The following is a 25,690-nucleotide window of genomic DNA, read 5'->3' as shown; positions in this document are numbered from 1 at the left end:
CGTCTGAGGATGTTATTGTCTTTGCCGCTCGGGATAATACAATCCGTCTGTTTTCTCTCAATGAGAAGGGTGAATTGGATGCCATATCTCAAATTCCAGTCGTTTGCGAATATCAAGACGTCTTTCCAGAAGAGCTTCCAGGAATGCCTCCGCACCGGCCAGTTGAATTCGTTATTGATCTTGAGCCTGGCACGGAACCTATGTGCAAACGTCCTTACAAGCTTGGACCTGAAGAGTTGAAGGAGCTGAAGAAGCAACTCGATATTCAAGAGAAAATGGGTCTCATCCGGCCTAGTTCTTCTCCGTGGGGTTGTGGTGTTCTTTTTGTGAAGAAGAAGGATGGAACGGACCGACTTTGTGTTGATTACCGTCCAGTGAACAAGAAGACCATCAAGAATAAATACCCACTTCCCAACATCAATGAGCTGTTCGAACAACTCAAAGGTGCCCAAGTATTCTCCAAGCTTGATCTCCGTATGGGTTATCACCAGATTCGGATTCGTGAAGAAGATATTCCCAAGACAGCATTCAGAACAAGCTTTGGTTCATATGAATACACTGTCATGTCTTTTGGCCTCGCCAACGCTCCTCCGACGTTCTCTCGAATGATGAACTTCATCTTGAACGCCTACACCAATGACTTCGTTTTGGTCTATCTCGACGACATTCTGGTTTTCTCGAAGAACAAGGAAGATCATGCCAAGCACTTGCGTTTGGTACTCGATAAGCTCAGGGAACATCAGTTCTACGCCAAGTTCTCCAAGTGTGAATTTTGGCTCGATGAGGTTCTTTATCTTGGTCATATCATCTCTGCCAAGGGCATTGCCGTGAATCCTGAGAAGGTGTCTGCAATTGTGAATTGGGAACCTCCTCAGAACGTGAAGCAACTCCGCAGTTTTCTCGGTCTCGCAAGCTATTGCCGAAGATTCGTTGAAAACTTTTCTAAGATCGCGAAGCCTCTCTCAAATCTTCTTCAGAAGCACGCCAAGTACGTTTGGTCTTCGGAGTGTGACATTGCTTTCAACACTTTGAAAGAGAAATTGATCACTGCTCCAGTTCTGACTCTGCCTGATGAATCCAAACCGTAAGAGGTCTTTTGTGATGCCTCTCTCCAAGGTCTTGGCGCAGTATTGATGCAAGAGAAGAAAGTTGTTGCTTATACCTCTCGCCAGTTGAAGCCTAATGAGAAGAACTACCCCACTCATGATCTCGAGTTGGCGGCAGTTGTGCATGCTCTTTTGACTTGGAGACATCTTCTATTGGGAAGAAAAGTGGACATTTTCACTGATCACAAGAGTCTCAAGTACATCTTCACTCAGCCTAATCTCAACCTCAGGCAAACTCGATGGGTCGAGATGATTCAAGAGTATAATTCGAGTATTGAGTATACTCCAGGCAAGGCTAATGTGATTGCTGACGCTTTGAGCAGGAAGGCTTACTGCAATAGTCTGATTCTTAAGCCTTATCAACCCGAGCTTTGTGAAGCTTTCCGCAAACTTAATCTGCAAGTTGTTCCTCAAGGTTTCCTCGCCAACCTTCAAGTCTCTCCTACCTTGGAAGACCAGATTCTCCAAGCTCAGCTTCTTGATGCTATGGTGAAAAAGGTGAAGATTGGGATTGCCAAGAGTCAATCCAAGTACAAGTGCTACCGCCTTGATGACAAGGACACTCTCTTCTTCGAGGATCGTATTGTGGTACCCAAAGGTGATCTTCGTAAAGTGATCATGAACGAGGCTCACAATTCTCTCCTCTCCATCCACCCTGGGAGCACGAAGATGTATCAGGACCTTAAACATGCTTATTGGTGGACTCGAATGAAGCGCGAGATCGCTCAATTCGTGAATGAATGTGATGTCTGCAGAAGAGTGAAGGCATAACACCAAAGGCCAGCTGGTCTCCTCCAACCTCTTGCCATTCCAGAATGGAAGTTTGACCACATTGAAATGGACTTCGTAACCGGGTTTCCAAAGTCCAAGTGTGGAAATGATGCTATATTCGTTGTCATCGATAAACTCACCAAAGTGGCTCACTTTCTGCCTATCAAAGAGTCGATCACTGCAGCTCAATTGGCGGAACTCTATACCTCTCATATTGTCTCTCTGCATGCTATTCCTCAAGTGATCTCTTTAGATCGTGGCAGGCAGCATCTTTACCTCGAAGTTTTGGGATTCTTTTCAGAAGGCCATGGGCACAAACATCCGCTTCAGCACAGCTTTCCATCCTCAAACTAGCGGTCAAGTCGAGCGTGTCAACCAAATTCTTGAAGATATGCTCAGGGCTTGTGTGATCTCCTTCGGCATGAAGTGGGAGGATTGTCTTCCTTATGCTGAATTCTCCTACAACAATAGTTTTCAAGCAAGTTCGGGCAAGGCCCCTTTTGAAATTCTGTATGGCAGGAAATGCTGTACCCCTCTCAACTGGTCCGAAACCGGTGAACGTCAGCTTTTGGGTAATGACTTAATTACAGAGGCAGAGGAAATGTGCAAAGTCATTCGTGATATCCTCAAAGCAGCCCAATCCCGCCAGAAGAGCTACTATGATAGTAAGCACCGTGATTTGGCTTTCAAGATCGGAGATCATGTTTACTTCCGTGTCTCTCCTATGAAAGGTACTCGTCACTTCGGTATCAAAGGGAAGCTTGCCCCTAGATACGTGGGACCTTTCAAGAATGTCAGCAAGAGAGGCGACCTCGCCTATCAACCCGAGCTTCCTTCAAACTTTGCAAATGTTCATGACGTGTTCCATGTTTCTCAGCTTCGAAAGTGCTTCAAGACTCCTGACCGCACCATCAACTTCGAGGACATTGAGCTCCAAGAAGATCTCTCTTATCGTGAGCACCCAGTTGCTATTCTTGAAGAGACTGAACGCAAGACTCGCAACAAGTCGATCAAATTTCTCAAAGTCAAGTGGTCACACCATTCCGACCGTGAAGCTACCTGGGAACGCGAGGATCACCTCCGTTCTGAGTACCCGGCGTTCTTTCAGTCCTAGATCTCGGGACGAGATCCTTTCGTAGTGGTGGAGTGTTGTAACACCCCGGATGTAACTTTCCCTATTTGTACTCCAACTCTTGCCGTTTCCGGCGTTAAGTTATATTTATTTCCTCGGGTCCGGGTTTTGTCTCCGTGTGTTGTTATCGTTGTCATGCATCTCATATCATGTCGTCATGTGCATTGCATTTGCATACGTGTTCGTCTCATGCATTCGAGCTTTTTCCCCGTTGTCCGTTTCGCATTCCGGCGCTTCGTTCTCCTCCGGTGGCCATTTCTAGCTTTCTTTCATGTGTGGGGATTAAACATTTCCGGATTGGACCGAGACTTGCCAAGCGGCCTTGGTTTACTACCGGTAGACCGCCTGTCAAGTTTCGTACCATTTGGACTTCGTTTGATACTCCAACGGTTAACCGAGGGACCGAAAAGGCCTCGTGTGTGTTGCAGCCAAACACCCCTCCAATTTGGCCCAAAACCCACCAAACTCTGCTCCATGTCCTAGAGCGTTCGATCACAATTGCGTGGTCGAAAACCGCACCTCATTTGGACTCTCCTAGCTCCCTCTATGCCTATTTAAACACCCCCCGAAATCCGGATCTTCCTCTCCCCCGAAAACCCTAATTTCGCCTCCGCGCCGGCCGGACACGTCCGTTCGGGCCGGACAAAATCGCCACCGCCCGCCCGCACCAGTGGCAAGCTGCCACGTGGCGCGCCGCCGCCAGCCGCCGCCGCGGCCCGCGAGGCCCGCTCGGGGCCCCCGCGAGCCCATCGCCGCTGCCTGCCTCCTCCTCAGCCCGAGCCGGCCGCCCGCCTCACCTCCTCGTCACCGGTGCTGCCCCGCCGCCGCGCCGGTCACCGTTGATCCACCGCGCCGCCGCCTCGATCCGACTGCCGCCGCCCCGATCCGCGCCGCCCGCGCCTCCCGGGGTCGGATCCGACCGCCCCGCCGGAGTCCGGCCGCTCCCCAGCCTCCCCCCGCCGCGCTTGAGCCTCGCCGTCACCGGAGACGAAGGAACCGGCCTCTTCTCGCCGGAGTTGTTTTGTTTTCTCGCGAGGTGTTTTTTTTCAAAGTCCTCAAATCTCAGATCCAAGTTGCAATGTTCTCGGCTCCGTACCTTTGCATCCGTAGCTCCGATTTGGGCATATAGCATATCAAAATGTTCATCTCAGAGAGTACATCATTTCATTACATTGCATCATGTTCATTTGAGTTCATCTTGATGCCCGAAATTCTATTAGAAGAGGGCTACTTGAGTTAATTGTTAGATCTGCTACTCCGTTTAGCACTTTTGTCATTTTTGCCATGATAATTGTGTGCATGATATGCCAGTGAGTTCTACATGTGTTTTGTTAAGGGTTTTGTCATCTTTCCAGAGGTGCAACCCATGTATTTTTAGGATGGGTGTGGTGTCTTGTGCAAGCTTGCAAAGTGATGCACTTGCTAATTCTGTTTTCAGGGACTTAGTGATTTCACTAAGTCCTGGAGCTGTTTATCTCATGATGCCATATGTTCTTGTTGTTTCCTAGTGATCCGTGCCTCTTTTGAGGATGATTAGTAAGGGAGTTTTGTTAATCTTGTAGTGCTCTATCCATCCATATCTTTGTTTGCAATTATGGAGCACCCTAGCTTGAGTCAATCGAGCTCTACTTTTGCTACTTTGTGAATCTGGGCAGATTGTCAACTTGTTTGCAATTTTGCCGGTGATGTTGTAGTTGATCCGTGCATGCTATGCTATTGTTATTGCCATGTCTAGCTTGCATTTTGTGCCTTCTTGATGGATGTATGCTTGTCTTGCCATGACTTTCTCTGTAGTGAGTGCATCGAGCTCGTAAACATGCCTACTTGAGTTATATTTCAGCATGTGTCAGTTTTTCACTAAGTCTGAAACTGATTATGTTTTTGCTATGTTCACATGCTTGCAATTGTATTTTCTGATCCCTTTTGGCTCAAGGTCACTAAGGGACTTTTGTTAAGCTCTTTGAGTAGCTCCATGCAATGCTTTACTTTGCCATGTTCAGGTCCTGTAGCATATAGTTTTGTTGCTCCGAAGAGTGCTACTTGATCTGAAATTCCAAACAAGTGTTAATTTCACTAAGTCTGAGAACTGTTTGTCATATGCATTTTTGCCATGCTTGTTTGAACCTGTTAATGGATGAATTGGCCGTGGCTCAGTGCTAGACTTTTATTAAGCATCTTGTGTGTATCCCTGCCATGTATTTTGTTGTCATGTTTGGTTGCTGTAGCATGTTCATTTCATTGCATTTAGATGCCTACTTGCTGTAAATCGCAGACCGGTGTCATTTTTGAATCGCTTGCCATTTCCAAACCGTAACTCCGATTCCGGCGTTCTTTATATCATTTTCAAGCGATTTCATCTCATCTTTCCAGTGGCACACTTGGATTTCCAAGTTGTGGCCAGGTTCATGCATTTCCTGTCATATTTTGCATTTTGCATCCCGCATAGCATATCATCTTTGCATCATGTTGATTGAGTTTGCACATGGTTGATTGTATCCTTGTTGCTTGTTTGTCTTGTTTGGGTAGAGCCGGGAGACGAGTTCTCTAATGAGGAGCCCGTTGAGTTTGCTTTCGAGGATCCAGTCAACTCTGACAACTGTGCAGGCAAGATGATCACACCCTCGAAATCACTACTATCTTTGCTATGCTAGTTTGCTCGTTCTTTTGCTATGCCATTGCTACGATGCCTACCACTTGCTTGCAAGCCTCCCAAATTGCCATGTCAAACCTCTAACCCACCATTGTCCTAGCAAACTGTTGATTGGCTATGTTACCGCTTTGCTAAGCCCCTCTTATAGCGTTGCTAGTTGTAGGTGAAGATTGGAGGCTGTTCCTTGTTGGAACATTTATTTACTTGTTGGGATATCATCGTATTATCTTGTTATCTTAATGCATCTATATACTTGGTAAAGGGTGGAAGGCTCGGCCTCTCGCCTAGTGTTTTGTTCCACTCTTGCCGCCCTAGTTTCCGTCATATCGGTGTTATGTTCCTGGATTTTGCGTTCCTTACGCGGTTGGGTTATTATGGGAACCCCTTGATATTTCGCCTTGATTAAAGCTTTTCCAGCAATGCCCAACATTGGTCTTACCCTTTGCCACCTAGCCTCTTTTTCCCTCGGGTTTCTGGAGCCCGCGGGTCATCTTATTTTAAACCCCCCCGGGCCAGTGCTCCTCTGAGTGTTGGTCCAAACTAGAGTCCTGTGCAGCGCCCCCTCGGGGAAACTCGAGGTTTGGTTTTAGTTGTATGGAGCGCTCATCTGAGTGTGCCCTGAGAAAGAGATATGTGCAGCTCCTATCGGGATTTGTCGGCACATTCGGGCGGTGTTGCTGGTCTTGTTTTAACCTGTCGAAGTGTCTTGAGTTACCGAGATACCGAGTCTGATCGGAACATCTTGGGAGGAGGTCTATTCCTTCGTTGACCGTGAGAGCTTGTCATGGGCTAAGTTGGGACTCCCCTGCAGGGATTGAACTTTCGAAAGCCATGCCCGTGGTTATGGGCAGATGTGAATTTGTTAATGTCCGGTTGTAGATAACTTGAACCTTAATTAAATTAAAATGAATCAACCGAGTGTGTTACCGTGATGGCCTCTTCTCGGCGGAGTCCGGGAAGTGGACACGGTGTTGGCGTAATGTTTGCGCATGTTGCTCTCTAGTTTCTCGCTCGCGCTTTGCCTCCTCTTCTCGCTCTCTTTTGCGAATAAGTTAGCCACCATACTTGCTAGTCGCTTGCTGCAGCTCCACTTATATTTTACCTTGCCATACCTATAAGCTTAAATAGTCTTGATCGCGAGGGTGCGAGATTGCTGAGTCCCTGTGGCTCATAGATTACTATTACACCAGATGCAGGGCCTGATGATTCCGCTCTAGGTGACGCGTATGAGCTCAAGTGGGAGTTCGACGAAGACTCTCAATGTTACTATGTTTCCTTTCCCGATGATCAGTAGTGGTGCCCAGTTGGGGGTGATTGGGACCGTGTCGCATGTTGGGTTCTCTTTTATTTTGGTGCCGTAGTCGGGCCATGAGTGTTTGGATGATGTAATGTTATTTATGTACTTGATTGACGTGGCGAGTGTAAGCCAACTATGTTATCTCCCCTTTCATTATTATATTACATGGGATGTTGTGAAGATTGCCTAACTTGCGACATATGCCTTCAATGCGATTATGTCTCTAAGTCGTGCCTCGACACATGGGAGCTATAGTCGCATCGAGGGTGTTACACTATGTTTTCATGAACTTAATACTCTAGATGCATGCTGGATAGCGGTCAATGAGTGGAGTAATAGTAGTAGATGCAGGCAGGAGTCGGTCTACTTGTCTCAGACGTGATGCCTATATACATGATCATACCTAGATATTCTCATAACTATGCTCAATTATGTCAATTGCTCAACAGTAATTCATTCACCCACCGTAAAATACTTATGCTCTTGAGAGAAGCCACTAGTGAAACCTATGGCCCCCGGGTCTATCTTCATCATATTAATCTTCCAATACTTAGTTATTTCCTTTGCTTTTTTACTTTGCTTTTATTTTACTTTGCATCTTTATCATAAAAATACCAAAAATATTATCTTATCACATCTATCAGATCTCACTCTCATAAGTGACCGTGAAGGGATTGACAACCCCTTATCGCGTTGGTTGCGAGGAGTTATTTGTTTTGTGCAGGTACTAGGGACTCGCGCAAAGTGTCCTACTGGATTGATACCTTGGTTCTCAAAACTGAGGGAAATACTTACGCTACTTTGTTGCATCATCCTTTCCTCTTCAAGGAAATCCAACGCAGTGCTCAAGAGGTAGCATGCTGGTGAAGATGTTGATGGAGATTGACCCCCTCTTGATGAGAGGATCATTGGTGATGATGATGGCTTCGATTCCCCCCTCTCGGAGGGAAGTTTCCCCGATAGAACAGCTCCATTGGAGCCCTAGATTGGTTCTGCCCAGGTTCCACCTCGAGACGGCGGCGCCTCGTCCCGAAAGCTTCGTTCTGATTTTTTTTCAGGTCAAAACACACCATATAGCAGAAGATGGACATCGGGGGCCTGCCAGGTGGCCCACAAGGCAGGGGGTGCGCCTTGGGGGGGGGGGGTAGGGCGCACCCTCCACCCTCGTGGATGGCAGGTGGCCCCCTCTGGTTCTTTCTTCGCCAATATTTTTTATATATTCCAAAACAATTCTGTGTGAAGTTTTAGGACTTTTGGAGTTGTGCAGAATAGGTCTCTAATATTTGCTCCTTTTTCAGTTTAGAATTCCAGCTGCCGACATTCTCCCTCTTCATGTAAACCTTGTAAAATAAGAGAGAAAAGGCATAAGTATTGTGATATAATGTGTAATAACATCCCATAATGCAATAAGTATCAATATAAAAGCATGATGCAAAATGGACGTATCAACTCCCCCAAGCTTAGACCCTGCTTATCCTCAAGCGAAAGCCGATATCAAAAAATATGTCCACATGTCTAGAGACAGGGGTGTCGATAAAATAAAATACAGACATGAGGGCATCATGAGAATAGCAATATATATTGTCATGTAATTTCTTTATGCTAAAGTAACAATTCATTCACAAGGTAAAGTACGAATCGGAAACTTCATTGAAAACTAACAAACTATGATCTTAGTCACTGAAGCAATTGCAATTTATCATAACATCAGAAAGAGTCAATATAAGAGCTTTTCAGCAAGTCCACATACTCAACTATCGTTTAATATTTCACAATTGCTAACACTCACACGATACTAGTGGGTACAAAGTTTCAATCGGACACAGAGAAAGATAGGGGCTTATAGTTTCGCCTCCCAACCTTTTACCTCAAGGGTAATGTCAACAATAATGCTTTATGATAACCTACATCTGAGTGGATATATATATCCGGATCTCTCCAACACATAGTGGTTGCCAAAGGAAAAAGTGTAAAAAGGAAAGGTGAAGATCACCATTACTCTTGTATAAGGGTAGAAGATAAAAGTAAAATATAGGCCCTTTGCAGAGGGAAGCAGAGGTTTTCATGCGCTTTTATGGTTGGATGCACAAAATCTTAATGCAAAAGAACATCACTTTATATTTCCTCTTGTGATAAAGAACTTTATTATGCAGACCGTCGCTTTTATTTCTTCCATATCACAGGTTCGTACAAAGCTTATTTTCTTCACACTAATAGATCATGCATATTTAGAGAGCAATTTTTTATTGCTTGCACCGATGACAACTTACTTGAAGGATCTTACTCAATCCATAGGTAGTTATGGTGGACTCTGATGGCAAAACTGGTTTAAGGGATGTTTGTAAGCACAAGTAGTATCTCTACTTGGTGCAAAGAATTTGGCTAGAATGAGAGGGAAAAGGCAAGCTCAACATGTTGGAGGATCCATGACAATATAACTTCTATTCGGATATAAGAAAACATAACCCGTTATGTTGTCTTCCTTGTCCAACTTCAACCTTTTTAGCATGTCATATTTTAATGAGTGCTCATAGTTACAAAAGATGTCAAAGATAGAATATTTATATGTGAAGCCTCTCTTTCTTTATTACTTCCTATTAATTACAACAATGACCAAAACTATGTTTGTCAACTCTCAACAAATTTTATTCATCATACTCTTTATACATGAAGTCATTACTCTCCATAAGATCAATATATGATCTTTTTATTTCTTTTTTAATCAAGATCATAGCAAGAAAGCAAAGCCCTCAACTCAAGACTACTCTTTATTATATATAACTCATGAACTCGATTACATACTAAAAACTTTATTCTATTAGATCAAGATATAACCAAAAGGATCGAACTAAGAAAAATGATAAATATAGAGATGTGATGGTGATACAATACCGGGGCACCTCCCCCACGCTTGGCAGTTGCCAAGGGGAGGGCCCATACCCATGTATTTTATGTCTCTTTCTTCAGAGGTGGTGATGTGATATTCTTGGCGAGATGCCCCTTAGGATGCGATTCTCCTCCTCGAGCCTATTATTTTGCTGCTTAAGATCCATTACCTCCTTGCGAAGTTTACCCGTGATGGCTAAAGCTCCATTCACCCATGGATGTTTCATAGCTACAGGGGAAAAGGCAACACTCTTTTTCATATTTTCATAATAAAGAAATTTAGCATTGGGAGGGATGACCGAATTTGGTATTGCTGAGCTCTGAAGTTCCTCCATCATGAATCTAGTTTGAAGATGAGAGGTAACTTCTTGATCCTCCTCCATGGCATCCACCCTTTTCAAGTCGGCCTACATCTCTTCCTCCGTTGATTTCTCGAAGTGGTCAACTTCGCTGTATGCTCTTGGGCCCGGCGTCGGGTGAGATACACGACTCTCCCTAACCGACTCTTGCGAAGACATCTTGCTCTAAATCTGCTGCAGAAACAACTCAAAACAAAAACATGAGATATTGTCGTGGTACGGTGGTCAAAACCTTTGGGAGATTATATAATGAATTTTTACCAACCAAAAGAAGTATTGTGCAAGAAAACGGAGTCCGGTGGGCACACGAGGTGGCCACAAGGCAGGGGAGGCACACCCAGGGGGGGCGCCCTCCACCCTTGTGGTCTCCTCGTGCATCTTCCAGACTACTTTAATTTTTCCTAATTTTTTTATATTCCAAAGCGGAGAAAAATTGCCATTAGAACAGTTTTGGAGTTAGTTTACTTACCGTACCACATACCTATTCCTTTTTAGAGTCTGTAACGTTTTGGGAAGTATCCCTTATGTACTCCTCCGGTGTTATGGTATCAATTATATTGGTCTCAACATTTATGGGAGTACCTGAGATATAATGTTTGATTCTTTGACCGTTTACCACCTTCGGATTTGTGCCTTCGGCGTTATTGATTTTGATGGCACCGGAACGATAGACTTCCTTGATAATGTAAGGACCTTCCCATTTGGAGAGAAGCTTTCCTGCAAAAAAAAATCTTAAACGAGAGTTGTATAGCAAAACATGATCACCTACATTCACGCTTTTGTATCCTCTTATCATGCCATCTTTTAACCTTTTCTTTAAACAACTTGACATTCTCATAGGCTTGGGTTCTCCATTCATCAAGCGAGCTAATGTCAAATAACCTCTTCTCACCGGCAATTTTGAAATCATAATTGAGCTCTTTAATAGCCCAATATGCCTTATGTTCTAATTCAAGAGGTGAGTGACATGCTTTTCCATAAACCATTTTATAAGGAGACACAACCATAGGATTCTTATAAGTAGTTCTATAAGCCCATAATGCATCATCAAGTTTATTAGACCAATTCTTTCTAGATCTATTAACAATCTTTTGCAAAATCAATTTAATCTCTCTATTGCTCAATTCTACTTGACCACTAGACTAAGGATGATATGGAGATGCAATTGTATGGTTAATATCATACTTATTAAGCATTTTACGGAAAGCACCATGAATAAAATGTGAACCACCATCAGTAATTAAATATCTAGGGACTCCAAACCTCAGAAAAATAACTTCTTTAAGCATCTTAATAGGAGTGTTATGATCAACACTACTAGTTGGAATAGCTTCTACCCACTTAGTAACGTAATCAATAGAAACTAAAATATGTGTATACCCATTAGAGGAAGGAAAAGGTCCCATATAATCAAAGCCCCAAACATCAAATGGTTCAATAATAAGTGAATAATTCATAGGCATTTCCTGGCGTCTACTAATATTGCCAATTCTCTGGCATTCATCACAAGACAAGACAAACTTATGAGCATCCTTGAAGAGAGTAGGCCAATAAAAACCAGATTGCAATACTTTATGTGCAGTTCTATCTCCAACGTGGTGTCCGTCGTAGGCCTCAGAGTGACACTTGCATAGGATCTGTTCCTGTTCATGCTCAGGTACACAATATCTAATAACACCATCTACTCCTTCTTTATAAAGGTGTGGGTCATCCCAAAAGTAATGTCTTAAATCACAAAAAAACTTTTTCTTTTACTGGTATGTGAAACTAGGTGGTATAAATTTAGCAACAATGTAATTAGCATAATCAACATACCATGGAGTATTACGAGAAGCATTTATGACAGCTAATTGCTCATCAGGAAAGCTATCATCAATAGGCAGTGGATCATCAAGAACATTCTCTAATCTAGACAAGTTGTCTGCAACGGGGTTCTCAACTCCCTTTCTATCAATAATATGCAAATCAAATTCTTGTAGCAAGAGAACCCATATAATAAGTCTAGGTTTAGCATCTTTATTTGCCATAAGATATTTAATAGCAGCATGATCAGTGTGAATAGACTTTGGAATCAACAATATAAGATATGAACTTATCACAAGCAAAGACAAGTGCTAAAAATTCTTTTTCAGTAGTAGCATAATTTCTCTAGGCACTGTCTAGAGTTTTACTAGCATAATGAATAACATTCAATTTCTTATCAACTCTTTGTCCTAGAACAACACCAACAGCATAATCACTAGCATCACACATAATTTCAAAGGGTAAATTCCAATCACGTGGCTGAACAATAGGAGAAGAAATCAAGGCTTTCTTAAGTATTTCAAATGCTTCTACACAATCATCATCAAAAACAAAAGGAGCATCTTTTTGCAAGAGATTAGTGAGAGGCCTAGAAATTTTAGAGAAGTCTTTAATAAACCTCCTATAAAAATCAGCATGACCAAGGAAACTTCTTATACCTTTGATATCTTTAGGACACGACATCTTTTCAATATCATCTACTTTAGATTTATCAACTTCAATACCTCTTTCAGAAATTTTATGTCCCAAGACAATACCTTCATTAACCATAAAGTGGCACTTCTACCAATTCAAGACAAGATTAGTTTCTTCACATATCGGTAAAACTCGATCAAGGTTGCTTAAGCAATCATCAAAAGAAGTTCCGTAAAAGGAGAAACCATCCATGAAAACCTCAACAATCTTTTCACAAAAGTCACGAATATAGCAGTCATACATCTTTGAAAGGTAGCAGGTGCATTGCATAAACCAAAAGGCATATGTCTATAAGAGAAAGTACCAAAAGGGCAAGTAAAAGTGGTCTTTTCCCTATCATCTTTTGACACAGGTATTTGAGAGAAACCAGAATAACCATCTAGAAAGCAAAAATGTGTATGTTTGGATAGTCTTTCTGGCATTTGATCAATAAAAGGTAGAGGGTAATGATCTTTTCTAGTAGCTTTGTTTAATTTGTGAAAATCAATTACCATTCTATAACCTGTAACAATTCTTTGTAGAATTAATTCATTCTTATCATTAGGAACAACGGTAATACCTCCCTTCTTAGGGACGCAATGAACATGACTTACCATCTACTATTAGCAATAGGATAAATTATACCTACCTCCAGAAGCTTTAGTATTTCATTTCTTACCACTTCTTTCATCTTAGGATTTAACCGTCGTTGGTGATCAACAACTGGTTTAGCATTAGGCTCCAAATTAATTTTGTGCTGATATAGAGTGAGACTAATGCCCTTACGATCATCAAGAGTATATCCAATAGCAACACGATGCTTCTTCAGAGTTTCCAATAATTTATTTTCTTCATGCTCTGAAAGGTTAGCACTAATAATAACATGATATATCTTCTTTTCATCAAGATAGACATATTTCAAAGTATCAGGTAATTGTTTAAGCTCAAAAATGGGATCACCCTTAGGTGGAGGAGGATCCCCAAGGATTTCAAAAGGCAAATTGTATTTCAAAATAGGCCCTTGATTAAAGAATATTTCATCTATTTCCCTTCTTTCATTCATAAACATATCATTTTCATGGTCTAGCAAATATTGTTCCAGAGGATCAGTAGGAGGCACGGCAATAGAAGCAAGACCAATAATTTCATCCTTACTAGGCAATTCTTTGTCATGGTATTGTCTATGAAATTTAGAGAAATTAAAATCATGAGACATATCCCCTAAACCAACGGTAACAATATCTTTCTTGTAGTCTATCTTAGCATTACCAGTATTCAAGAAAGGTCTACCAAATATAATGAGACAAAAATCATCTTGTGGGGAACAAAAAACAAGAAAATCAGTAGGGTATTTTATTTTCCCACACAAAACTTCAACATCTCTAACAATCCCAATTGGTGATATAGTATCTCTATTGGCAAGCTTAATAGTAACATCAATATCTTCTATCTTAGTGATAGTATCTCAAAAGCATTATTTTCAGGAGGCACGGTTAACAACTCGTGATGCCACATGCCACATCATTCCAAGCTCAACTTTGAAATCAAACTCACAAGGCCTGGCATTACATGGACAACATTCAGAACAAACTCTTAAAATACCTTACATAAGTCAACATCCATGTGACTATGCATCTCAGTAGAGTAAATATTTACTTCTGAACTGAAGACAGGAATAGGAAAAAATGATCGACGTTGCTCACAAAAAGGGAATCCCACTCAAAAAATATCAAATGCATGTCTTCTGGCTAACATCAATGAGAAAAATTTGACAAGGTTCTCCAATTCCAATATATTAAACTAATGTCTTCTTGCTAACATCAATGATTAAACTTTGACCAGCTTTTCCCATTCAAAATATGTAATGCCTATGATTTTGGAACGGGCAGGGTTTGTCATCAATTTGTCATCTGATAGTACGGTGGCTCAAGGTGACGACGAATGATTTGAGAACCATTCGATGTATTATGCAGGATGAAGTGTTATGGAGGACACGTACCATCTGAACATTTTGTGCAGTTCAACTAAAATCAAGCTGAGCATCCCTGTGGATTTGATATTTATATGGTACAAGAAAACAAAGACATGTCAACACACACGTGAATATTGGCCCAGTGTTAACCCACCAATCGGTGGACTAACAAACTGAAAGTACGGTAAATAGATTACCATACCCAGATGCCCCATCATTGTTTTTTAGAATGACATTGACAGACTTGGAGTCCTGTCCTGGCTTCTTGTACTTGTTTGGGCACTTGTTTGCCCAGTGTTCCTCTGAACCACAAGTAAAGCAACCATCTCTCTTTTTGTCTTTCTTACCCTTCTTAAAGGTAGTATTCTACCTTGAAGACGTTGGTAGCTCCATTCAGACGGGCATAGTTTGTCATCAGTTTACACAATGAAATGGCACATGGAGCCGGATTAACCAGCGTATCTTTGTGTGCAGATTCCACTGAAATCAAACAATATCTTGAGTAGCATGGTGGATTTTGTATTTATATGTTGCAAAGTGTTAAACACGTTGGCAGCTCCATTCAAACAGATAGTCCAGTGGCTCAAGGTGACGATGAATGATTAGAGAACCATTCGATGTATTGTGTATGATAAAGTATTATGGAGGATACGAACCATCTGAACATTTTGTGCAGTTCCACTAAAATCAAGCTGAGCATCCCTGTCTGCATAAATACATAAAAAGCATGATGAATATAATAGTGGTACTAGTTGATTAAACATATGCTTACAACTATAATTATCTTCATTATATTAAAAGGAAAAGATAGCAATACAATAGCTTGAATTAAAAATTTATTCAAAATAACACAACAATATAAGTAGCACAACATAACAAAGCACAATCATGTGGATGAAGGCCGATACTGACCTCGTTTGTTACAGATGCGTCGGCAACTGACTTGGTCATACCTTTCCTTGTGGAGTGAATTTTGCACTCCACGTGTTGTTGAGTTACCCATGCTCTCTGCAGACTAGTCATGTCACCAGTGTCTACTAATACTCTGTAAAGCTTCTCGATCATTCCTTTTGTAATGTAGCGCAAACACTGACTCCTTCTTTCTACAAAGTGGTAAGACCAACTGGACCCACTAACGCAGTAGTTTGCCTTAGACACATTGGCTCCTTTTGTGCAATTCAACTAAAATCAAAGTCGAAATAAAACCGAGTAGAAATTTTGATATCCCTATAAGCAACAATAGGTATAAGGGAAACAATTACTAAGAAATAACGGTTGATGACTTGTACTCCCAGAAGAAAAACATCTACTGATCTACCTTATCTTAATGGGAAACAAAGCAGGAGAGTAGCAATTCTCAATCAGTGTGATTCATTCATATTAACTGAGACATTATCTTAACAATGCCTTGTTTCAACATGTATAAAGAACGACAAAGCAGAAAAGTACAATTCCTAAAACAATGTGACTGATTCATATTAATAGAGAAATTATCTTAACAATACCTTGGTTAAACGTGTAGAAAGAACTACAAAGCAGGATAATACCATTTGTAAAACAGTGTAACTGATATATAATAACAAAGACATTATCTCAACAATACATTTCTTAAACATGTACTCCAACCGATCCCAAACAGAAACGGTACTCCCGTCGATCCCTAACAAGTTTTGCAGTTTTGAACTAAGATTCAGTAGTTAATTCTAAGAGTGGTATTGCTTAATTTTACCAGCAACATTAGATTAACAAAAAGCATAAATAGTTCTAGGGAGAGTGGGCGCAACAACACCATGTGCTTCCATCTACTTATAAAGGGGGTGATGAAAAGTTTTGTTGTAATAAAGAAACAAGCATCATATCTGGGTTGGAACAATTTTTGCTCACTTAATGGTAAAAGACAGCAGTTCAATAGCTTCAGTTCAACATTTGTCCAAAACAGTACCAATACAAGTAGCACAACATCTCAAAGCACACTGCAGCATCATGTGGATGAAAGTCAGTACTGACCTTTCTTGACCAAGATTTGAAACAACTCGCGTGGAGGACTTGAAAGAAATCTCAACACATATATGGAAATCCAATCTCCTTTTGTGCAGTTCCACCAAAACTAAGCAAAGTCACCGGTGTGACATTCAAGTTGAACTGCACAAAACACTCTTAAAACAAAAGTGTTTCACGTGGAGAAGCAAAATGTCGCAATAGAAAAAAGTTGAATAGATATCCCTGTTTTAACAGAGGCAAAAAAGGAATCAATTACTGGCCAATAAAGGAGGATGAAACATGCGGCCACAAAAAGAAGCATCTACCTTATCTTGATGGAAAACAAAGTATAGGACAATAGCATGTCTAAAGCGGTTGCATTGATTCATATTAACAGAGAAATTCTCTTAAAATAACATTCGTTAAAAATGTAATTTACTTTTAACAGTGGCATTGCTTCAATTTTCCAGTGGCATTCTTAGATTACAACAGCAAAATAGTTGTATGGAACATGGGACATGCCAGCACCATGTGCCTCCACACGTATAAATGGGTTTGCAAAGTATGTTGCCAAGCAACATATCTGTGTTGGTCCCATATTTGTTCTCTTTCCACCTTTTTCCTATGCGACAATAGGTATAATGGAAACCATTACTGAGAAATAATGGTTGATGACTTATACTCCTAGAAGAAAAACGTCTACTGATCTACCTTATCTTAATGGGAAATAAAGCAGGAGGGTAGCAATTCTCAATCAGTGTGATTCATTCATATTACCTGAGACATTAGCTTAACAATGCCTTGTTTTAACACGTATAAAGAACGACAAAGCAGAAAAGTACCATCCCTAAAACAATGCGACTGACTCATATTAACAGAGACATTATCTTACCAATACCTTGGTTAAACATGTAGAAAGAACTACAAAGCAGGATAGTACCATTTGTAAAACACTGTAACTGATATATAATAACAGAGACATTATCTCAAAATACATTTCTTAAACATGTACTCCGGTCGATCCCTAACAGAAATGGTACTCCTGCCAATCCCTAAAAAGTGTTGCAATTTTGAACTAAGATTCAGTAGTTAATTCTGAGAGTGGCATTGCTTAATTTTACCAGCGACATTAGATTAACAAAAAGCATAAGAATTTCTAGGGGAGAGTGGGTGCAACAACACCATGTGCTTCCATATACTTATATAAAGGGGGTGATGTAGAGTTTGTCGTAACAAAGCAACAAGCATCATGTCTGGGTTGGTCCCATTTTTGTTCACTACTTAATGGGAGAAGACAGCAATTCAATAGCTTCAATTCAAAATTTATTTAAAATAATACCAATATAAGTAGCACAACATCTCAAAGCACACTGCACGATCATGTGGATGAAGGAAGGTACCAATCTTTCATGACGCACACAAGATCACGTACGAATCTGCCAACACAAATAGGAAATCCAACCTCGTTTTGTGCAGTTGCACTAAAATCAAGCAAAGTCACCGGTGTGACATTTAAGTTCGCTATAACAATGAGTTGAACAGATATCCCTGTTTTAACAGAGGAAAAAAAAGGAAATAATTACTGGCCAATAAAGCAGGATGAAACATACGGCGACAAAAAGAAGCATCTAACTTATCTTGATGGAAAACAAAGTAGGACAATAGCATTTATAAAACGGTTGCATTGATTCATATTAACAGAGACATTCTCTTGAACCAACATTCGTTTAAAATGTAATTTACTTTTAACAGTGGCATTGCTTCAATTTTCCAGTGGCATTCTTAGATTAATAATAGAAAAATTGTTGTATGGGACATGGGACATGCCAACAGCATGTGCATCCACACGTATAAATGGGTGATGCAGAGTATGTTGCCAAGCAGCATATCTGCGTTGGTCCCATATTTGTTCTCTTTGAACCTTTTTCCTATGTGAGGGCATCAAATCTAGTCTCGCACAAACTACCTGACCCCCTAGTTTCTTTCCTTTTTCAACAAAGAGATCGGTTCCTTACAGATGTGTTTACTAGGTTACCCCCTTTTTCCCTTTTCGACCAACAAAGCGGCTGGATGGCCAGTATGTCTACTTTCCCTCCCTCCTTTCCTCATTGAACCACGTCCTAGATTCATGCTCCATCCCACCGCACCCTTCTTTCCTCTTTGAACCAAGACCTAGATTCGACTATAGAATCAAAAAAGACCAGCATGCAGCTAGAGCAATGATGGTTTCAAAGAAAGTTATACCTTAGGGTTGTCGGGATGTGGCTAGGCATGTGGCGGGAGGCCGGATCTGCCCACACTACGTACGATAGCGAGGAAGAAGGGGTCGGTGGCCCTCACGCACAGGCACTGGGTGAAAGAGAACAACACAGCCAGCAGCGGATTGCCTCCCTCGCCAAAGGCAATAGAGTGAACGCTGCACCTCCTCCCCTTCCCTGTGCGACGGGATTCGGACGACTCCTTCACCAACTGTGAGGGGGGAGAGAGAGACAGAGGCCAACACAGTCTTGTTTAGATCTGGTGAAGAGGGTGAGAGATTGTGAATATAGCAAACCCTAGCAAAGGAACGCTGAGCCTCCAGCGTGTACATATATATGTAGTCTGGCAAGAGTGCGGAGAGTGCAAACCCTAGCGAACAAGTGCTGAGGCTCCAGCTTATATAGTACTACTTATATAGTACTCGTGTATACTACTAATATATAGTGGAGTGGTTTTCTTTTTATCTCCATAACAATCGTTTTAAATTGTGCAAGTACTAAACGAAACTCTTTATTTACCATACCAGTGAATAAAACTACTTACGATGAACTAACAATCCACGCATCCTGGTCGCACTTCCTGTCCTTCACGTGCGGTACACTACCCTCCGTTAAGTGAACAACCACACATGCGCCAAATTATCAGAAACGTGTGAGAGTGTGTACAAATAAAGAATTTTAATTTCAATTATCGGAAAGGTTTGAGAGTATGTACAGTTTGCCCTCCCTCAATAATTATGGTTTGTTGTGTTTGGCCTAAGCTTTGTCAAACTTTACAAAGTTTGACTTCAGTCAAATCTAATATGCAGAGTAAATAAAAATGGAGGGCTACTACGTCCATCCGGGTTTTTAGTCCACACCATTTTGTAATCAAAGTCTGACCACATATTTAGTTAATAGCTGGACAAATAAAATTATAGGGGAGCTGAAGAAAAAGTTGTGAGAAGGCTTAGAAATCAATACAAAACTTATGCTCTTAGTACCAACGTCGATCCTTCTTCGAGGAAACATTTGGTTCATAGCCAATTGTATGATAAAATTGCACCAATGTGAAAGACAACTGCATCTCCAACGCAACCAAGGTGAACCGATGATGGATATCATCTTTGTGGGTAACAAGCAAAGATCACTGATGGAAGACAGCTTGTTTTTCGTTGAAAATTGATCAACTTCACCAGCCGATGCAACCATGAGGCGCAACCATGAGCATTGATAGGTCATCGTGGTGATGCATCATCCATTTGGCATCAAGTTTGGGTGAGGCACCAATGAAGTTCGACAAATCCTCACCGTGGTATGTTTCTTCTCGGTAATCAAGCTCGAGGAAGGAAGAACCACGTGGTAGAGTACTGTGAGGCGGAACAACAATGGCCATCCAATTTTGTGCATTTCCACTAAAATTGAGAAAGACATGCCCGGGTATGGAGATATGCATCGCTGTTTGCAAAAATATAAAAAAGGATATAGTGTTGTTACTTTGTTTTGGCAGTGGGACAAGATTAACAACGACATCTCAATTGTCAATAAGAATTAATGAAAAGTACACCAACAAACCGAAGCATCATGATTATCTTGATGGGAACTAAACTAGGATACCTGAGAAAAAAACATTTCTTCATTTAACCAGTGATAGTATTAGATTAGCAGCAGCAATAGGAGCATATGGACAATGACCGCACAACCACCATGTACATTTTTTCAAAACAACATGTATACCTCCACCGAGGCATAAACCAGGACAACTTTTCGAGTGGAATTCCCTCTATAATAGTAAAAATTAGGTGATGTTGGACCAGCCGACGAACCCTAGCTATTGTACATGGGGAGGTGGGGAGTAGTGGCATAGAAGAAAACCCGCATGCAGCAACCTGGGGAGCTGGACTAGTACAAGAAGTTATACCTCAGGTGGGTGAGATGTCGCTTAGGCGGGCGGGCGGGATCTGCCCACACGACGGCAGCGAACAAGGGCGCGGAAGACCTTCGTCTGCGCCAGTGCCAGCTCCGAGAGGATGGTGCACATCGGCTTTCTCCATCGCCGACGGCGACAACGTCAATGCTGCACCACCTCACCTCTCGCAGTAGACGGGATTCGGCCAGATTTATGACCACCGACGAGGAGAGAGATTGTCAGGAACGCTTTTCCCAATAAAACATTTATTGAAAAGCCGACCCTTGTATTGACCAGTACAGAAGAATCCTCCTTACTGGCAGACAAATCCTTGATACAGAAATCCAGAAGTACTAAATATTATACAAGGTTGAGCTGAGGCTGCTCAACAATTTTATTACAAGCACGCCGATATTATACATAAGGGCGGATATGAAACAAAGGAGTATGGTGGCATAACTACTGACTCGTAATAAAAGTGGTGGTGGATATGTCACAGTGTAGTGGGTGACATGACTCCAAAATCTTACAACTCATCAAGCGCCGGAGTGAGGCTTGATGATTTTATTTGGGTAGCGGAAGTGAATATAATACAAGTGACCAACTCCAGGATCGCACGGGACTGACTGGGACTCCTCTAGGCGTCGGAGTCGCTATCGAACTCTTCATCCATAAAATCGCCTTCGTCAACATCTGGCCAAATCAACAAGCCAGACGAGTACTTTGAATGTACTCGCAAGACAGTTTGGACATAAGATATAACAAATGCAAACATGATGCACATGAGCAGATTAGTAATGCACATTTAGGTAATAAATTTGCACTGCACGATAAATAAAAGGAAGTCAGGCGGTAGTCCTCCCGAAATCCCAATAAAATAGCTGAAGACCGATCGGGTGTCTTAAGCGACGCCTCGAATGGTAAAAATAAATTAACATGCCGCAGTCGGGCGTCAGGGCGACACCACATAAAGGGCTTATACTGAAACACAAATGACAGTACGTGCCACAGTCGGACGTCTAAGCGACATCTCGAAAAGGGCTTATAATGAAAGTAAATAATCAGGATGCCACAGTCGGACATCTGAGCGACATCACATAAAGGGCTTATATCAAAAGTAAATAACAAGAATGCCGCAGTCGGACGTCTGAGCGACATCACATAAAGGGCTTATATCAAAAGTAAATAACAAGAATGCCACAGTCGGACGTCTGAGCGACATCACATAAAGGGATTATATCAAAAGTAAATAACAAGAATGCCACAGTCGGACGTCTGAGCGACATCACATAAAGGGCTTATATCAAAAGTAAATAACACGAATGCCGCAGTCGGACATATGAGCGACATCACATAAAGGGCTTATATTTCATCATTCGAATTTTAGTAGCTCATGAATTTAAATCATCCCAAGGAAATACTTAGTACATAATAATAAACCGGTTAGTCCATCCACCGGAATAACATTCAGCCAGGTTTACCATTCTCGGTTTCATGCTCATTCTCGGAGACTGTCACTGAGACGGATACTGAGACAGACACGGTGACTGACACTGTTATGTTGATCAAGGTCCTTGACCATGGACACGGTTACTCAAATGGTTATGACTCTGCAGAGTTTGCACTGTTAATCCACAACCAACGGAATTTAGTAGTCACAAAGGACTAGTTCCGTTTATGGTATTTTAGAAGAAACACATCTAACCAGTACATACCGATTCCACATTCTGCTGCCAGGTATCACCCTAGGCAACATTCAAGAAAAACTCTGAGACGGGGAGGCTACAACGTCGAATAGCATGGGATCAAATTTATATTCGCGCACTCTATGGGGTGCCACCCTCTCGGTCCCAACCGGAAACACCCATGCCCCCTGACTGGATGACGGTCTTTAATCCAGGGCCATGGAACCCTCATCACGGCCCCTCTATTTGGTGTGTACAAGGAGAGAGGTTTGCAACTTACTAAACCGCATTCTTTGCAGAAAACATGTGGTAGCACGGACGGGGAAGAACGGGAACAAGACTTGATCCATGTTAACACTGGAGTTACACGGTTGACATAAGACTGGCATGCTTCAACAATACCAGCTTACAACCTATCATGCCACCACATGATCAGGTTATCTCACCATCATATGAACACATCAAACTTCGAAGCTCACCTGTAGCTTTCCTTGCATGCAATAACATTCACAATATGCTTATATAAACATGCCATGAGAAAACTACTCAAGCAAACATGCAAAACACTCATCATATCAAAGGCTCAAACATGCTTGCCTGGTTCGGAGTAGTCGGAGTCTAGCTCGGCGAAGTTTACGGTTCCGTCACCTGCTTCGGTATCTACGGTATAAAATAAATTGGATACTAACGTAAAGACTGTGTGTGCATAATTTTTTTTTCAAATATTTTTCAAATGAATATGATATAAAACTAGACAGAAAAATAAAGATGACAGAAAAAGAATCAACTCAAAATCATCTTTTGTTTAAAAGTTATAAAGGTTTTAGTCCAGGGACTAATCTGTTATAAACAGAAAACTATCCAGGGGCTAGTTTATAAAAACAGGAAAACGCTTCAGTTAGAAATATGCCAAACCAAAAGGGAAAGCGTACTTTGCCCGAAGGCGTTTTCAGAATATGGTTCGAATAAGAGAGGAGAGGCCGACGAGGGGTCCCACCCGTCAGGTTTGAATTTCAAAACAGAGTCCACCGGCGCCCGAGGCTTGCGGTGGTCGCCGGCGTGGATCCACAGTGAGGTAGGGGAAACGAAGAGTACCTATGGGTTCACAGATCTCTTCCGCGTCTGTGGGTGGTGGAGTTGGTCGTCAGCGAGCACCGCATCGACGGCGGCCTCCACTCCGGCGGACGGTGGTTCGGGCGGTGGTGGATTTCGCCGAGGAGGGCTGTAGACGCCAAATTGAGGCTAGGGTCAGAAGAGTGGGAGCACTAGGAGGCTACTGGCAAGGTTTGGGAGGCAGGGGTTCCCTTACCGGAGAGAATCGTGCCGGAGCCCGAAGCGGAACGCGGCGGCCGGAGTCGGGGAAGAAGACCTCCTCTAGGTCCTCCTAGTGGCTAGGCGCGGCCCTGGTGAGGTGGAGGGGTGGTGCTGTGTCGAAGGCGAGCTCGGGGCCTCCTTTTATAGCCGGCCCGAGGCGGTTGCCGAGAACGGGATAACTCCGGTGAGCGATTACGGCGAGGCAGTGGTCGGGCTGGAGGTTTAGGTGATTGGGCATCATCGGGTTGGTCCACTGGTTCCATTCAAGGGCTAAACTTGGTATGACTTGGGTGATACTCCAAGCTCTCGACGGAACGGCCTCGAGCACGTCAGTGGCAGGGAGCACGCTCTGTGCTTTCCAGGCCATGACGACGGCTCTGCAGCACGTACATGGGAGGGGACGGCCACGCGGAGGCGCCTGGTGGTGTGGGCGGTGCTAGACGGCGCCGTTCCACGGTGCGCCTCTCTGGCAGCCGCAGCGAGTGTTGCTGCCGCCGCTTCACGGGGGCGATGCACCTCTGCCAGCTCACCGCCGACGCTAGCAACCGTCCAGGAAACCATGTGGTGCGATGGATAAGAAGGGGAAGCAGCGAGCAAGGCGCCAACGCGCGCACTAGCGAGATCGACGCCAAGTTCTGAAGAAAACGACACTTTCGACTGATCCAAAACAATGAAACTCTGAATTTTGACAGGAACAGTGCACGCCAACTGTTCGACGAGATGATTTAGGCACGTGAATATTTTTTCTGTAGCTGGGACTTGGTGAGGTGGTCTCTTGATGCATCTAGGGGCTGCCTGATTTATCTTATATTTTTAGGAAAAGAAAAAGAATGAATTTCACCAAAAAAGGCAAATCTGGTCCAAACTTGCAGCAAGCAATTTTTGAAAAATTTGAATTGTGGATCAGTGGATCTTGATGGATCTTAGTTGAGGGTGCTAATGACTAGCCAGAGGAATTTATTTGGAGTCAAAACTCAAAGGAAATTTGACAGTTCCTTTGTAAATCTCTAAGGTCCAAATTAAATGACATAAAAGATTTTGAGGTTAAAATAAACAGAAACAAAATTTCGGGGAAGTTGAAACTTGCCCGAATTGGATGCTTGGCTTGTCCCAAAGTAGGGAGGTGGGTTTGGAAGAAAATATTTTTCATAGGTCATGGCAAGCGGGCACTTTTTGAATGCGGAAGAATAAATCCAAAATTTAGGAATTCTTTTTATTAAAAAGAAATTGTAAAGACCTTCCAACCTTATTTGTGTTGAGCCAATATAAGATGAAAAACCCTCAAGACCGAAAATCAAGATTTGGATGAACCCAAAAATAATTTACTTGTCATAAGAGAATTTTTTTTGAAAAGGAGAGTATTTTGGAATTTTTTTAAATAACCCCCTTCAAATAAAATAAAGAATTTGATAAAACCAAATCAAAATTTTTGGAGTGTTACAACACCTACCCCCTTAGGAAAAATCTCGTCCCCGAGATTTCAGTTGATCCTCAAATAGGTGTGGGTATTCTGCCTGAAGGAAATCCTCTCTTTCCCATGTTGCTTCATCCTCGGTGTGATTGCTCCACTGAACCTTGAAAAACTTAATTGTTTTCTGACGGGTCCTTCTTTCAGACTCTTCCAATATTTTTATTGGACGTTCCGCATAGGTGAGGTCTGGTTTCATGTCAATGTTATCGTGAGATACATGTTTTTCCGGGTTGCTTACACATTTCCTCAACTGTGAGATGTGGAACACGTTGTGGACATCTGACAGTTCTTTGGGTAGGTCTAGCTGGTAGGCCACTGTGCCTCTTCGTGCAACCACACAGAAGGGTCCGATAAATCGTGGTGCCAGCTTTCCTTTAACTTTGAATCATTACAGGCCCCTCATAGGAGATACTCGCAGGTACACATATTCACCGGGTTCAAAA

Source organism: Triticum dicoccoides, chromosome 5A (genome assembly GCF_002162155.2).
Source record: "Triticum dicoccoides isolate Atlit2015 ecotype Zavitan chromosome 5A, WEW_v2.0, whole genome shotgun sequence".
NCBI classification, from domain to species: Eukaryota; Viridiplantae; Streptophyta; class Magnoliopsida; order Poales; family Poaceae; genus Triticum; species Triticum dicoccoides.
Note: the sequence above shows the minus strand (reverse complement) of the source record.